This window comes from Lithobates pipiens, unplaced genomic scaffold (genome assembly GCF_037356315.1).
Source record: "Lithobates pipiens isolate NorthernLeopardFrog02 unplaced genomic scaffold, aLitPip1_a1.2 Scaffold_22, whole genome shotgun sequence".
Lineage (NCBI taxonomy): Eukaryota > Metazoa > Chordata > Amphibia > Anura > Ranidae > Lithobates > Lithobates pipiens.
The window spans coordinates 40878424-40893799 of NW_027507784.1; the positions used below are offsets into that span (position 1 = coordinate 40878424).

The following is a 15376-nucleotide window of genomic DNA, read 5'->3' on the forward strand; positions in this document are numbered from 1 at the left end:
CAAACACTTTTTCACACCACTGTACAGTGCCTTGCGAAAGTATTCGGCCCCCTTGAACTTTTCAATCTTTTGCCACATTTCAGGCTTCAAACATAAAGATATAAAATTTTAATTTTTTGTGAAGAATCACCAACAAGTGGGACACAATTGTGAAGTGGAACGAAATCTATTGTATAATTTAAACTTTTTTAGCAAATAAAAAAACTGAAAAGTGGTGCGTGCAAAATTATTCGACCCCTTTACTTTCAGTGCAGCAAACTCACTCCAGAAGTTCAGCGAGGATCTCTGAATGATCCAATGTTGTCCTAAATGACTGATGGTGATAAATAGAATCCACCTGTGTGTAATCAAGTCTCTGTATAAATGCACCTGCTCTGTGATAGTCTCAGGGTTCTGTTGAAAGCACAGAGAGCATCACGAAGACCAAGGAACACACCAGGCAGGTCCGTAATACTGTTGTGGAGAAGTTTAAAGCCGGATTTGGATACAAAAAGATTTCCCAAGCTTTAAACATCTCAAGGAGCACTGTGCAAGCGATCATTTTGAAATGGAAGGAGTATCAGACCACTGCAAATCTACCAAGACCTGGCCGTCCCTCTAAACTTTCAGCTCAGACAAGGAGAAGACTGATCAGAGATGCAGCCAAGAGGCCCATGATCACTCTGCATGAACTGCAGAGAACTACAGCTGAGGTGGGAGAGTCTGTCCATAGGACAACAATCAGTCGTACACTGCACAAATCTGGCCTTTATGGAAGAGTGGCAAGAAGAAAGCCATTTCTCAAAGATATCCATAAAAAGTCTCGTCTAAAGTTTGCCACAAGCCACCTGGGAGACACACAAAACATGTGGAAGAAGGTGCTCTGGTCAGTTGAAACCAAAATCAAACTTTTTGCCCACAATGCAAAACGATATGTTTGGCATAAAAGCAACACAGCTCATCACCCTCAACACACCATCCCCACTGTCAAACATGGTGGTGGCAGCATCATGGTTTGGGCCTGCTTTTCTTCAGCAGGGACAGGGAAGATGGTTAAAATTGAGGGGAAGATGGATGCAGCCAAATACAGGACCATTCTGGATGAAAACCTGTTGGAGTCTGCAAAAGACCTGAAACTGGGACGGAGATTTATCTTCCAACAAGACAATGATCCCAAACATACAGCAAAATCTACAAAGGAATGGTTCACAAATAATCGTATCCAGGTGTTAGAATGTCCAAGTCAAAGTCCAGACCTGAATCCAATCGAGAATCTGTGGAAAGAGCTGAAAACTGCTGTTCACAAACGCTCTCCATCCAACCTCACTGAGCTCGAGCTGTTTTGAAAGGAAGAATGGGCAAGAATTTCAGTCTCTCGATGTGCAAAACTGATAGAGACACCCCAAGCGACTTGCAGCTGTAATCGCAGCAAAAGGTGGCTCTACAAAGTATTAACGCAAGGGGGCCGAATCATTTTGCACGCCCCACTTTTCATTTTTTTATTAGTTAAAAAAGTTTAAAAAATCCAATAGATTTCATTCCACTTCACAATTGTGTCCCACTTGTTGGTGATTCTTCACAAAAAATTAAAATTTTATATCTTTATGTTTGAAGCCTGAAATGTGGCAAAAGGTTGAAAAGTTCAAGGGGGCCGAATACTTTCGCAAGGCACTGTATTTCTCTTTATCCAAAATGGCTATTGCTCCGCCTTTGTTGGCGGGGCGTATAATCAAATTTTTTTGTTCACTTAGTGATTTTAGTCCTTTCTTAAAACGTGGATCTAGATAAGTCTTCTTAGAAGGTAATTCATCTAGATCTTTCAAAACCAAATTGCGAAACACACTAATGGCTGGAGCCATAGTCCCTGGAGGATTAAACAAAGACCCGTGTGTGTGTGTATATCCAAAATTTACAATCAAGGCCATATTGGAAGGGGAGGTAAAAAAAATGTTGTTGGATACTCAACTTTCTAATAAATTTTTGAATATCAATAAAAGTAGAGAATTTATTAAGTGTCTTAGGAGGAACATATTTCAGTCCCTTGTCTAACACAAATTTTTCCTCACTGGTCAAAGTAACTGTACTTAAATTAAAGATACCAGGGCAGGTTAGGTCCTTTTTCTTTTTTCTTTGGATCCTCCACCCGCCTCTGGTACCTCTCTAGGAGGGCGCTCGTGCACGCCAGTCTGCCAATACCGGCGTGCGCGCGTGCGCACACCTTAAGTCACTTCCGGCTCCGGTGCAATGTTAATGCGAGGCTTGGTTTGTTTACAACCAAGCCTCACTTTCGGATCCTATAGTCTTTTTCCTTTTAGACATCAAGGAACCCATTTGGATTGGTCAACACCCTGGGTCATAGTAGTACTATAGTTGGGCATTGGCTGATGTCAGCCACGTGTCAGGGCGAACCGTTTTCGCTGGCTTTTTGCTTGTCTTCACTGGCTTTTATGAAGATGATCATAGCCTCTGCCTGATCTCTATAGGCTCTGTGTCCTGGCCAAGTACTGGGGGATTTTTGTACAAAGTGTAGGATTGGTGATATGGGGTGATTTTAGTCCATCATGTGAGTAATCCTACCCTATCAATGAATTTGTTGTTATCAATTACGGATTATGATCTTTGATTGGTGCTATATTTGTTATAGTTATTTATATATTTATGTGCAATATGGGGGAGCAGTTAGATGCCCCAGTAGAAGTTCTTTGGGATGAAACATGTAGGGCAAGGTTTCTATGTTCCCTGTATTGCTTTTATATATGTGATCATGTTTTTAAATCCTTTTTTTCTGTATATGCTGGTTTTATGCCAATAAACAGCTAATCCTGTTTTTGACCTACACGATGGGAAGTCGTTGTTCTTTTTGTTTTACATATGATTCCCTTCGGGAGTTTTCTCTTTATTATTAAATATTGGTTGGAGACCACCTTTTTCCCATTGGAACCTTTGGAAGAAAGATTGGAACCCTCGAGACAGTGTCAACCCCTTCTTCATCAACGAAGGGACCTACAGCCCCTCCATTGGCTGATGGACCATCAGTGACCTGTCGCACGGTTCCTGTGGAGTCCAGGACTCATTTGTTCAAGCTCGATTGACCTGGTGTTACCCACATACAGGTCCTTTGTCTCTGGTAAGAGTACCCATTTTATGTACATCTCGTTTGATGTCATCTCCCCAGATGCCCTTTGGATCACCTTTTTGCCTATGCAACATATGAGCCACCATATTGGTGATATATACATGGACTCTGGGGACTGATTCATTAGTGTTTGTATTTTTTGTGTATTTGGATTGTACCATTTGGGTTGGTGTTAGCCACTTCACCACTCTTTTATTATCATTATTAATATTTTTTTCAGCGCTACATTATTGTTTTTCTTTGCATATGAATTTTTGTCAAGTTCGTGTGTAGCGGCTTGGTTCACCTTTTTTATATATAGGTTAGCGCAATAATATTCTTTGCATTTTCTAATGAATGAGCAGTAAGAGCAGCAGAGTTGTTATTTGTAGAAAATGAAAGCAAACATGGTTTCGGGGAAATCATTTGGTTTCTTCATGTGGCAGTTTATGATTTTTTTTTTATGGTGGGCAAAGTACAGCTGTAAAAAAATAGCAATAAAAGGCTGCAGTATAAAAGGCTTCTGCATATTGACCCTGGCTTAATCTGCAAGAATATTTCAAAGTTCATCTTCTCCCTGTGATTCCTCCTATCAGAAGAGTATGTCTCGTAGTGATATTCCTACAACCTGATGCTCTCATAAAGGGGAAAGGAACTATACAGCACAGTGAGTTAACTTTAGTTTCACTTTAAAAGTGTTTAAAAGTTAGAAAACAAAAGATTTGCTAGCAGTTGGAGTTTTTTTGGTGGAGAAGAGACATTGGATGTTCATTCTCTCAAGAAATCCTTTACCTGTCCCTAGAAAAAAAGTTTGTACACTGACTGCATCATATATACTGTAGAGAACACACTAGGGATCATGCCAGCCCATGCCAGGCATCTTAAATATACTGAGAATAGATTCAGGTTCTGGCATACTGTAACAGAAGTTACATTAACAGTGCAGCAGAAGAAGATGTTGGCAGGGAGAGTGGACCTCACACCTCTGGAAGAGAGCAGACCCACCAGTGGAGAACATGCTGTGCAGATTGACCTATTATGGTAAATGCTGCTGCCTACTAAAGGATCCACTCTCAAATAAAAATAGAGAGTGTCTGCCAAAGATCTATAGGATGAAGAGTGTGGGGCGGAGTAGACGACATTGAACACCGTGGTCACCTGTCTTGTGCTTACAAGTCATTGATAGACACTCTCCATCTGTCATCTTCTCCTTGGCTTCTTCCAGGTGCCAGTGTTTGGCCGTCTTGATTGGCATTGCATGTCTCTTCTGCAATAAAAACTTGCCTGTTCGCATTTCGTTTTACACTTTAGTTCCACTTTAACACAACAGTTTTTTTGTATTCTGAGTCCCCCTGTACCTGTTGATCCTGTCAGTAAGTTTGGCACTTGGGAATCACCTCCCATGTGCATGCATGGTACCAGAATTAATGTACGCATGTGTGCTTGCACAGTCATGTTCATGCACAGTACTGGAATTAATGAATTCTTATGCACAGTGCTTTCATGAACGGACTGCTATGTGCATGCATGATGTTGGAATGAACTACTGTGTACATGCACAGTGCCAGAATGAATGGACCCCCATTTGCATGTACTGGAGTTTCATCATTCCCAACAAGATGGCCAAAGTCCTGGAGAAGCTGGAGAGAAGATGTGGACTTCAGTTCTGCTTTACAAACAAGGTTGGCCAGCAAAACTGCCAGCATGTTGCTAATCTCTGCTTGTTCCTGACCTAATCCTGCTTATGATTTGGTGCTTTGCTGCTCACCCAACCCTGACATGTGACCAGACTCTGCTCATTTTTGAACCTGGTGCACCCTCTGTGTATTTTTTAGCTTAACTTCGGCACATCTAATAGCAGCGCCTCCCAGTTTAAATCACCACTTTCCGCACCCAGACACTTCCACTCTTCCCACTCCTTGCATCTTCCAGGATTGCACGGACAGGAATTGTGCCAGAGGCCACCCTTGCCATGTCATGCTTCTCATACAGATATGTGGGAGTTGTCAGGATTTATTCATATAGGTAAAAACTTTATCCCAACAAGAAAAACACTCTTTAACTGCTAGAAAAGTGTTAACTTGAGCTATACTGTATGTTAGTTTGTTAATACGCTTATTTATGTAAAGCCCATTTATATAAATCTACTAGTCTATTTGATACTACCCTTAGGTGACAATGGCACTCCTCAATAGATACAATGGAGGAGTGTAAGCATAGCTACCCAAAGACAAGATGTGTGTTACTAGCAAGATCACCGGGTGAAAATAAAGGAAGATAAACCCTAAAAAAATAAAATGAATGTGGCCATACATCTAAGGATTGGAAAACTGTAATGCAATACATTTTTGTTTTGGATTTAGAATCACTGAGGGGTAGATTTACTAATGCAGAAGCGTGTGAAAGCTGGTGCAGCTGTGCATGGTAGCCAATTAGGTTCTAACTTGCCTGTTCAATACAGTGCTGCAGCAGATTTTTCACTAGTTTTAGAAAATCAGCCACAAATGCTGCTCAAAATGGAACTCTTACCTATTTGTGGTAAATGTTGGCAGGACCAAGTGGTGGTGAATGCAGTGACATGGGGCTTTCCAAACATCCATCCCACTCCACCCTAAACCCAAGCCCCGGCATTTTAGATGACCTTTGACTGGCTGTTCCCACTGGAGAAACTGTGGCTAGAGTCTTTTTCCAGGCTGGAGGGTTCTCCTATGGCATTGGAAATCTTCAGAGTTCAGTCCCTTCCTCTCACAAAGAGTGGTTACAATGTATGTGGATAGGGATGAGCAGAACACCCCCCCCCCGGTTTGGTTTGCCAAACAGACAAAAAACCTGTGCGAACATGCGAACACCGTTAAAGTCTATGGGACACAAATGTTAAAAATCAAAAGTGTTAATTTTAAAGGCTTATATGCAAGTTATTGTCAAAAGAAAAATATTTGGGGACACGGGTACTGCCCCAGGGAACATTTATCAATGCAAAAATGTTTTTTAAAATGGCCGTTTTTCAGGAGTAGTGATTTTAACCACATGCCAACTGGGCCATAGCCGAAAGACAGCTACAGCGCGGTCGGCTTATTCTGGGAGGACGTTCATGGACGCCCCAGCGCCTATTAGGAGACATAGTAGCCTCTAGTGGTGGAAACTCTGACAGGCTCAGTTGGCTTATATTTCTGGTAAGCTTACACACAAAGGGGGAATCACCTGGTGGACAGGTGGAGGATCAACAGCTGCAGTACTTGTAACTTTGTTTTCATGATTATCAGAAATGAATTCCAGCAGCTATTGGTGGTTGCTATTGCCTACCCTAAGGAACTTTCTTTTGGTGGATGGATTTATGACTTCACTTTCTGATATGCACATTGGTTTATAGTGTATCCTTGGACATTGGAGTGGACTGATTTGTTTGTTCATTTCTTCATTATTTGGTTCACTTTTTTCTATTTCTTCGCACCTAATGAGACATTAACATGCTGTAATAGTTGTATGTCTATAATTAGCGCTGTCAATGCTTGTAATGTTCACATTCTGAGCATATTTGTTTATATTGAATAGTAATGGTATGATCACAGCTGTGGGTGCATAAAACTTTTCTTTTTTTTTTTCCATTTTAGAGCACTAGGTCCAGCAGTGCATAGTATTTCTGGAATTAGTACATAAAATAAGCAATCAACGTGGAAAGTATATAAAAAATTCAGTAAACTCATTCCAGAAGCCACCGATCCGACTCGTGGAATCGGAGGTATGACATCAGCACGTCCAGGCCCAACCTAACACGTTGCTTGTTTGGAGCACTCACTCATATTATTACACACCAACCTTAGCATTATGGTTGGTCTTGCTATGATGTGCTTGGTTGGTCTGTATCACTGACACATTTTGTCGCTGTACACAAAACCACATTCTGGTGGATAATCCGTTCTGGATTTGCTGTACTATTTCTTATTTTCAATAAAACTTATTTTTGAATAGTAAAAACAAATTAATCACAAAGATGGTTGCCCTTTAGAAGACTTCTATAGCATCATTTCTAACATCCCAAGCATTGTCCATTCCAGAACAGGTATACTTTTGCTTATATTTTTTATATACTGTCATTTTTATATCTCTTCTCTTGTACACATTATCAAGCATTCTGTCATGTGTCACCAGGTGTAGCTTATTTTCACTTTATTTGTTTACTGTGTTCTCCTACAACGTACTTTAGATAATGAAAATCATATTCTAAATAAAATGTATGTCACATTTGTAGATATGATGAAGGGGGGAAAGGCCTATCCCTTTAAACACATTGCTCAAGTAGTCAGAGGTTGGAAATGAATATTCTCTGTGCAGAGCATCAAAAGTTTTAACACTTTGGGAGAAAAGTAGAGGTTTGATTGTGATGTTAAATGCAGTTTCCAGGAAATTAAACCAAGATTGGGGATTAAGAACTTGAGGAAGTCGATTGATAATGGACAAGCTTAATTCGGTTGGGATGGTAGGTCACAAATTTAAGTGTCAGTCCATACTTTAAGGGTTGCTTTAATTGTCATTGTCAAATTATTAAACGGGGAGCGGAACCCTTTTGTTTAATGGCCAGAAGTTGAGGGTCGTGTTCAGGGAATAAGGAGGATTCCATAAATGACCAGATTTTGTCACTAGAAGGGTCCCACCAGGATTTAATTTGAGCTTGTATCAAAGCTGCAATATGTAGTAGAAACATACATTTAGGAGTCCCATTCCTCCTTTATATTTAGGGCATGTCATGGTGGAAAAGGGACACAGGTCAGTTACTCTCCAGAAAGTGAGAGTTGATTCCTCTTTGTAATGAGTAGAACAATGAGGCTGGAAGAGGAATAATAATTTCTTTAAAAAAAAAAGAGAAATTTTGGGGATGCAATTATTTTGAAATTCGCTTTTCTGCCAGCTCTATAGTGTTCACAATATTGCAGGCTACAGACCTTTTGGGGTAGAGAGGATAGGGTTTTTTGTACTCCAGATGAAATAGCCACAAATCCAAGGACAGGAATTGGATGCTCAAGAACATAGTAGCTTTGTTAGTGTGTAGTGAGATAAAACTTCTTGTATAGCGCAGAATTGGTGAGCATCAGGATAACATCTTCCACATATAGACCATTTTTATCTAGAACCTTCAGGGCCCCGGTGCAAGAAACCATAAAGTACCCCACTGATCCCCTGGCCGGGGGCCATCCCACGGTGGTGGAACATCAGGGTCCAGTTACAAGCGTGACCTTTGTGACCCTGGTAGTTCTGCCACTGGTGTCAGTAGGTTTTTATTTTTGGAATTTTTTATTGGTTTTTGCCATTCTATTTATTTACAAATATATTTTTATTATTTTATACTAATATACTAATATAATATATCATTTTTTAGAAGCCCTGTTGGGGGGACTTTGGTGAGATATCAGAGGTCTAAACAGACCTCAGTTGTTACACCTTTGTGACAGAGAAAAGATTGAGGGCCCTCAATGTGTGGGCTTGGTTGAGAGTATGAAATCCAGAAATGCAAATGCAATATGGGCATGGTTTACGTAAAATGGTGGGCGTGGCTTACATGGGAGTGGCTTAAAGGGTGTGGTTAGAGTCTGAGATGAATGCGGGATGGAGAGGGAAAGGGGGGGATGGAGAGGGAAAAGGGGGGATGGAGGGACAGCAGCCCCAGATCCTACACCACAATAGCATGTGTTTTCCAGAGTTTGACAATCAGCAGATAAAGATACTCCAAATACCTGGTGTTAGCACTTCAGTCATCCCGGCACCATGATTGTTATGGTGTCAGGATGATTGAAGCACATTATTTCTATTATTACATTGTAATATAAAATGAAATCATTCTACTCACCATAATGCAGAATCAGTGGGAGCCATGAGCACGTCACTAGCCGCGTTGCCTGCCACCAGATTCCATCAGGTGACCCCAGCAGAGTCCCTCCTTACATCAGGTGCCCCATCAGAGCCGTCTAACTCACATCTGTGTCTCCATCAGTGGAGCCCTTCCTTACATCTGGTGCCCCCATCAGTCCTCCTTACATCTGGTGTCACCATCAATCCTCCTAACATCTGATGTCACCATCAGTCCTCCTTACATCTGGTGTCCCCATCAATCCTCCTTACATCTGGTGTCACCCATCAGTCCTCCTTACATCTGGTGTCACCCATCAGTCCTCCTTACATCTGGTGTCCCCCATCAGTCCTCCTTACATCTGGTGTCCCCATCAGTCCTCCTTACATCTGGTGTCCCCATCAGTCCTCCTTACATCTGGTGTCCCCATCAGTCCTCCTTACATCTGGTGTCCCCATCAGTCCTCCTTACATCTGGTGTCCCCATCAGTCCTCCTTACATCTGGTGTCCCCATCAGTCCTCCTTACATCTGGTGTCACCATCAGTCCTCCTAACATCTGGTTCCCTCTGACATCCAGACTGGCCCCCCTCTGACATCCAGACTGGCCCCCCTCTGACATCCAGACTGGCCCCCCTCTGACATCCAGACTGGCCCCCCTCTGACATCCAGACTGGCCCCCCCGACATCCAGACTGGCCCCCCCCGACATCCAGACTGGCCCCCCCCGACATCCAGACTGGCTCCCCCCGACATCCAGACTGGCTCCCTTCTGACATCCAGACTGGCTCCCTTCTGACATCCAGACTGGCTCCCTTCTGACATCCAGACTGGCTCCCTTCTGACATCCAGACTGGCTCCCTTCTGACATCCAGACTGGCTCCCTTCTGACATCCAGACTGGCTCCCTTCTGACATCCAGACTGGCTCCCTTCTGACATCCAGACTGGCTCCCTTCTGACATCCAGACTGGCTCCCTTCTGACATCCAGACTGGCTCCCTTCTGACATCCAGACTGGCTCCCTTCTGACATCCAGACTGGCTCCCTTCTGACATCCAGACTGGCTCCCTTCTGACATCCAGACTGGCTCCCTTCTGACATCCAGACTGGCTCCCTTCTGACATCCAGACTGGCTCCCTTCTGACATCCAGACTGGCTCCCTTCTGACATCCAGACTGGCTCCCTTCTGACATCCAGACTGGCTCCCCCTCTGACATCCAGACTGGCTCCCCCTCCGACATCCAGACTAGCCCCCGACATCCAGACTCTGACTCACTGGCCCCCGACATCCAGACTGGCCCTCAACATCCAGACTCTGACTCACTGGCCCCCGACATCCAGACTGCCCCCTCTGACTTCTAGACTGTCATTTCCGAGCGGAAAGAGATTGAGCTGCGGCGCGCTCCCACCTTCCGCCCCTTTCCATTACACCTCACAGACACTGGCAGCGGTGCGGCAGCATCTCTATTGTAGACCAGCTTCTGGTCTTCTTTAAAATGGCGGCCACGGACCTCTAGCAGCTGGCGGTGAAAATCGGGACTAACCGAAATTCCCGGGACATTTCCCGGGACAAAATTTAATTGGGACAAGGGTCCTAATCCCAGTAATGTCCCGGGAAATTCGGGACAGTTGGCAACTTTGCCTTATAGCATAGAATGCATTAACCACTTATGGACTGGCTCATGACTATTTACATCATGACTTTTGCAGCTAGCTACCATAACCCCGGTATCCTGTTCTTCAGCAGGCGGTCCGCTTTCCGATAAAAGTGGTCTCTGCGGGGGATTCACTGCAAGATCACTTTTATTAGGGGCGGGAGAGGACCCCCCGCCATGCTCCGGTGCCCTCCACCGCTTTCCGGAGCCGCTGGCAGCGGTGGAAGAAATCGGATCCTTCACCGTGGTTGGTATGGAGCTGAGGGGAGCGAGGGAAAGCTCCATACCACTGTAGGGCAGAAGCAATGTCAAAACCTCACTTTCGCCCATAGCTCCTAAAGAGACAGTTAAAAAAAATTCAAACTTTTTATTTTATTTTATTTTTTTATTGCATTTTTGTGTAAATATGAGATCTGAGGTTTTTAACCCCCAGATCTCATATTTGAGGCGGTCCTGTCATGCTTTTTTTTTATATTACAATCGATGTAATATAATTTTTTTTAAAAGAACAGCATAAAAATAAAAAATAAAGGTACATTTTTTGTAACACGTCCCATCCCTGTGAGCTGGCACGCAGAAGCGAACGCATACGTGAGTAGCGCCTGCATATGAAAACAGTGTTCAAAACACACATGTGAGGTATCACTGCAATCGGTAGAGCGAGAGCAATAATTCTAGCCCTAGACTTCCTCTAACTCAAAACATGCAACCTGTAGAATTTGTTGGGAGATTTTTAAGGGTAAAAGTTTGTCACCATTCCAAAGCAGGGGGCAATTTTTAAGCGTGAGATGTTGGGTATCAATTTACTCGGCGTAACGTTGTCTTTCACAATATAAAAAAAAATTGGGTTAACTTTACTGCTGTCTTATTTTTTAATTTAAAAAAAGTGTACTTTTTCCAAAAAAGTCCTCTTGTAAGACCGCTGCGCGAAAAGGGTATGACAGAAAGTATTGTAACGACCGCCATTTTATTCTCTAGGGTGTTAGAAAAAAAAAGTATAATGTTTTGGGGTTCTAAGTAATTTCTAGCAAAAAAAATTATTTTAACCTGCAAACAACAAATCTCAAAAAAGATGCTGGGTCCTTAACCACTACAATACAGGGCACTTTCGCCCCCTTCCTTCCCAGCCCAATTTTCAGCTTTCATCGCTCTAGCACTTTCAATGACAATTGCGCGGTCATGCTACACTGTACCCAAATGAAATTTTTATCATTTTGTTCGCACAAATAGAGCTTTATTTTGGTGGTATTTATTCACGACTCTGTTTTTTATTTTTTGCGATATAAGCGCAAAAAAAGCGGAAACTTGGAAAAAAACCTATATTTTCTTTTTTCTATTTTAAAAGAAATCCAATAAAATCAAATTTTGTCATAAATTTAAGCCAAAATGTATTCTGCTACATGTTTTTGGTAAAAAAAATTCCGTTAAGTGTATAATAATTGGTTTGTGTGATCACGGACATACGTACGCAAATGATCATGTACAGATGTGTGCAGATAATCATTGGAGCATGTGATTTTAGTGGGACATATGTGGGGGACATGTGTTTTTTTATTTGGGGACATGTGTGGTGACATGTGTATTGTGGTGACATGTGTGTTTACACTGTGTGGTGTGTTGTGTGTTGACTAGGGATGAGCCGAACACCCCCCGGTTCGGTTCGCACCAGAACTTGCGAACGACCCCCGCGTTCGGCACGAACGTTAGAACCCCATTGAAGTCTATGGGACTCGAACGTTCGAATTGGAAAGTGCTAATTTTAACGGCTAATATGCAAGATAGTGTGCTAAAAAGGGTTTGGCGATCTGCCTCATGCCTCAGGGGACATGGGTCACTACAAAAAAAAAGTTTTAAAAACTACCGTTTTGGCGGGAGCACTGATTTTAATGACGATTAAAGTGAAAAAAAAAAAGTGAAATATTCCTTTAAATATGGTGCCTGGGGGGTGTCTATAGTATGCCTGTGAAGTGCCACGTGTTTCCCGTGTTTAGAACAGTCCCTGCACAAAATGACATTAAACGGAAATAACACCATTTAAAACTGCTTGCGGTTTTAATGTTATATCTGGTTCCTGCAATATGGTTGAAAATCATTCAGAAAAATGGCATGGGTAGCCCTCCCTGCCCATTACCAGCCTATTTGGGTCTTGTACGCATATTAAGGGGAACCCCGTACCCATATTAAAAAAAAGGAAATGCGTGTGGCCCCCAGGCCCTATATACTCAGAACAGCAGTATACAGGCGGTGCAAACAAGACAGGGACTGTGTAGGTTTGTTGTGTTAAGTTGAATCTGTTTGTAATTTTCAACCGGTACATTTTTAAAGTGTAGCTCCAGTCAAAAAAAATATCTTTAAGCTTTTTGGAAAACATAGGGAAGGGTTATCACCCCTGTATAATTTGTTTTGTCGTCCATCTTTTTTCATCTCACTTGCTGTTGTCTCCTTCCGTTTGCAAGTAGGAGATGTTTGTAAATTGGATGTTTGAAAGTAGGGGCCTGCCCTATATGCTCTGCAGAAATGGCGGAACAAGGTGTTGGTTTTGCAACAACATTGTAAGCCTTCAAAGTGACTCTTGGTGGCCGCTGGAGCGCCCTGCTGTGAACGATTATATCAAGAATTGTAATTACATGCCATTGTTGAACAGTGGTAGAAAAATTGACCTTTGGTGGTTGTGGTGCTGGTGCCACAACACTATAAGTCCTCACAGTTACTCTGGGTGGGCACAGGAAGGGGCCCTCCTGTGAAATATTATATCAAGAATTGTAATTACATGTCCCTGTTAAACAGGGGCAGAAAAATTGGGCCTTAGGCACTGGTGCCATCACACTGCAACCTCTGCCATACACTCTAGTTTTATTTCAGGAATTAGCCCTGCTGCAAAGCATTGCATCAAAAATTGTACTTAAACGCCCCTGTTAAACAGGGGCAGAAAAATTGGGCTGCTGGCATCACCCAGAACCAAAAATGTTCTTCCAACATATCAGCGGAGGAGGAAGAGGATAGACAATCAACATAACAGGACAGTCACTCAGCATCAGCATAGGCAGTCTTGAAGGGATGTGGTATTTCAAAAAAAATTATTCGGTTACATCAGCTTCAGGTGCTTGGTAGCTGTGGGTGATCCAAGACTGATTCATCTTGATGAAGGTCAGTCGATCAACTGATTCGGTGGACAGGCGCACCCTGTGATCGGTAACGAAGCCACCAGCAGCACTGAAGGTGCGTTCCGAAAGAACGCTGGATGCAGGACAGGCCAGTAGCTCAATTGCATACTGTGCAAGCTCTGGCCAGTGATCCATCCTCAAGACCCAGTAAGCCAGAGGATTTTCAGTGGGAAAGGTGTCCAAGTCTGACCTTGCCCCTAGGTATTCCTGCACCATGTAAATTAGACGCTGGCGATGGGTGCTGGAACCAATCATACCTTGGGGCTGCGGACTAAAAAATTGTCTGAACGCATCAGTCAGACGGCCACCTTCTCCACCGCTCCTTCTGACTGATGCCTCAGCAACACGTTGTCCAGGACCAGGAGTTTGTGACCTCCCAGTCTCTGGGAACGCGTTGCACAGAGCTTTCTGCAAGGCCTCCCGGAGATGTCTCATCCTCTGCTCCCTCTGCGATGGCAAGATAAGGTCGGCAACCTTACCCTTGTACCGTGGATCAAGGAGAGTGGCCAGCCAGTAATGGTCCCTCTCCTTGATCCGAAGAATACGAGGATCCTTCCGCAGGCTTTGCAGGATCAGGGAGGCCATGCAGCGTAGGTTAGCTGAGGCATTCGGTCCGGAGTCCTCTGGGTCACTAAGGACAACATGATCCGCAGCTACCTCCTCCCAGCCACGTACAAGTCCACGTGTTTCTTGGGACTGTAAATCATCCCTATAAGACTGCTGCTGCTGATGCTGAGTGCCAGCCTCCACCTCCATGCTGACACAATCATCCTCCTCCTCCTCTTCCTCCTCCTCACCCTCTTCCTGTGTGATGGGTGGCACAGCAGGAACACTGTCTGGATAAAGGGGGCCTTGAGAGGCAAGGAAGTCCTCCTCTTCCTGCCTCTGTTCTGCCTCAAGTGCCCTGTCCATTATTCCACGCAGCGTATGCTCCAAGAGGTGGACAAGAGGTATAGTGTCACTGATGCATGCACTGTCACTGCTCACCATCCTTGTGGCCTCCTCAAACGGTGACAGGACAGTGCATGCATCCCTGATCATGCCCCACTGGCGTGGTGAGAAAAAACCAAGCTCTCCTGACCCTGTCCTGGTGCCGTAGTCGCACAGGTACTCATTGATGGCCCTCTGCTGCGTGTGCAGCCGCTGCAGCATGGCCAATGTTGAGTTCCATCTGGTGGGCATGTCACATATAAGGCAGTTCTTGGGCAGGTTCAACTCCTTTTGGAGCTCAGCCAGCCGAGCACAGGCATTAAATGATCGGCGGAAATGCACACAGACTCTCCTGGCCTGTTTCAGGACATCCTGTAAGCCGGGGTACCTGCCCAAGAACCGCTGCACCACCAGGTTAAGGACGTGAGCTACACAGGGCACATGGGTCAGTTGTCCCTGTCGGAGGGCGGAGAGGAGGTTGGTGCCATTGTCGCAAACCACCATTCCTGGCTTAAGCTGGCGTGGCGTCAACCACCTCTCGGCCTGCCCCTGCAGAGCTGACAAAACATCCGCCCCAGTGTGGCTCCTGTCCCCCAAACAAACCAGCGCAAGCACGGCATGGCATCGTTTTGCCTGCGTACTTGCGTAGCCCCTGCAACGCCTACGGAGCACCACTGGTTCTGAGGACAGAGCA

General features: G+C 44.1%; 1 protein-coding gene across 1 annotated transcript in view; it reads left to right on the forward strand.

Annotated features, from left to right (window-relative positions):
• Positions 1-3651: 3651 nt before the first annotated feature.
• The window catches only part of LOC143923648 (up-regulator of cell proliferation-like), a 91909-nt gene continuing 80184 nt past the window's right edge, over positions 3652-15376 (forward strand). The window contains exon 1 of the mRNA XM_077447455.1: positions 3652-3761. The gene's annotated coding sequence lies outside the window, so the exon portion shown is untranslated. The remainder of the gene's footprint in view (positions 3762-15376) is intronic.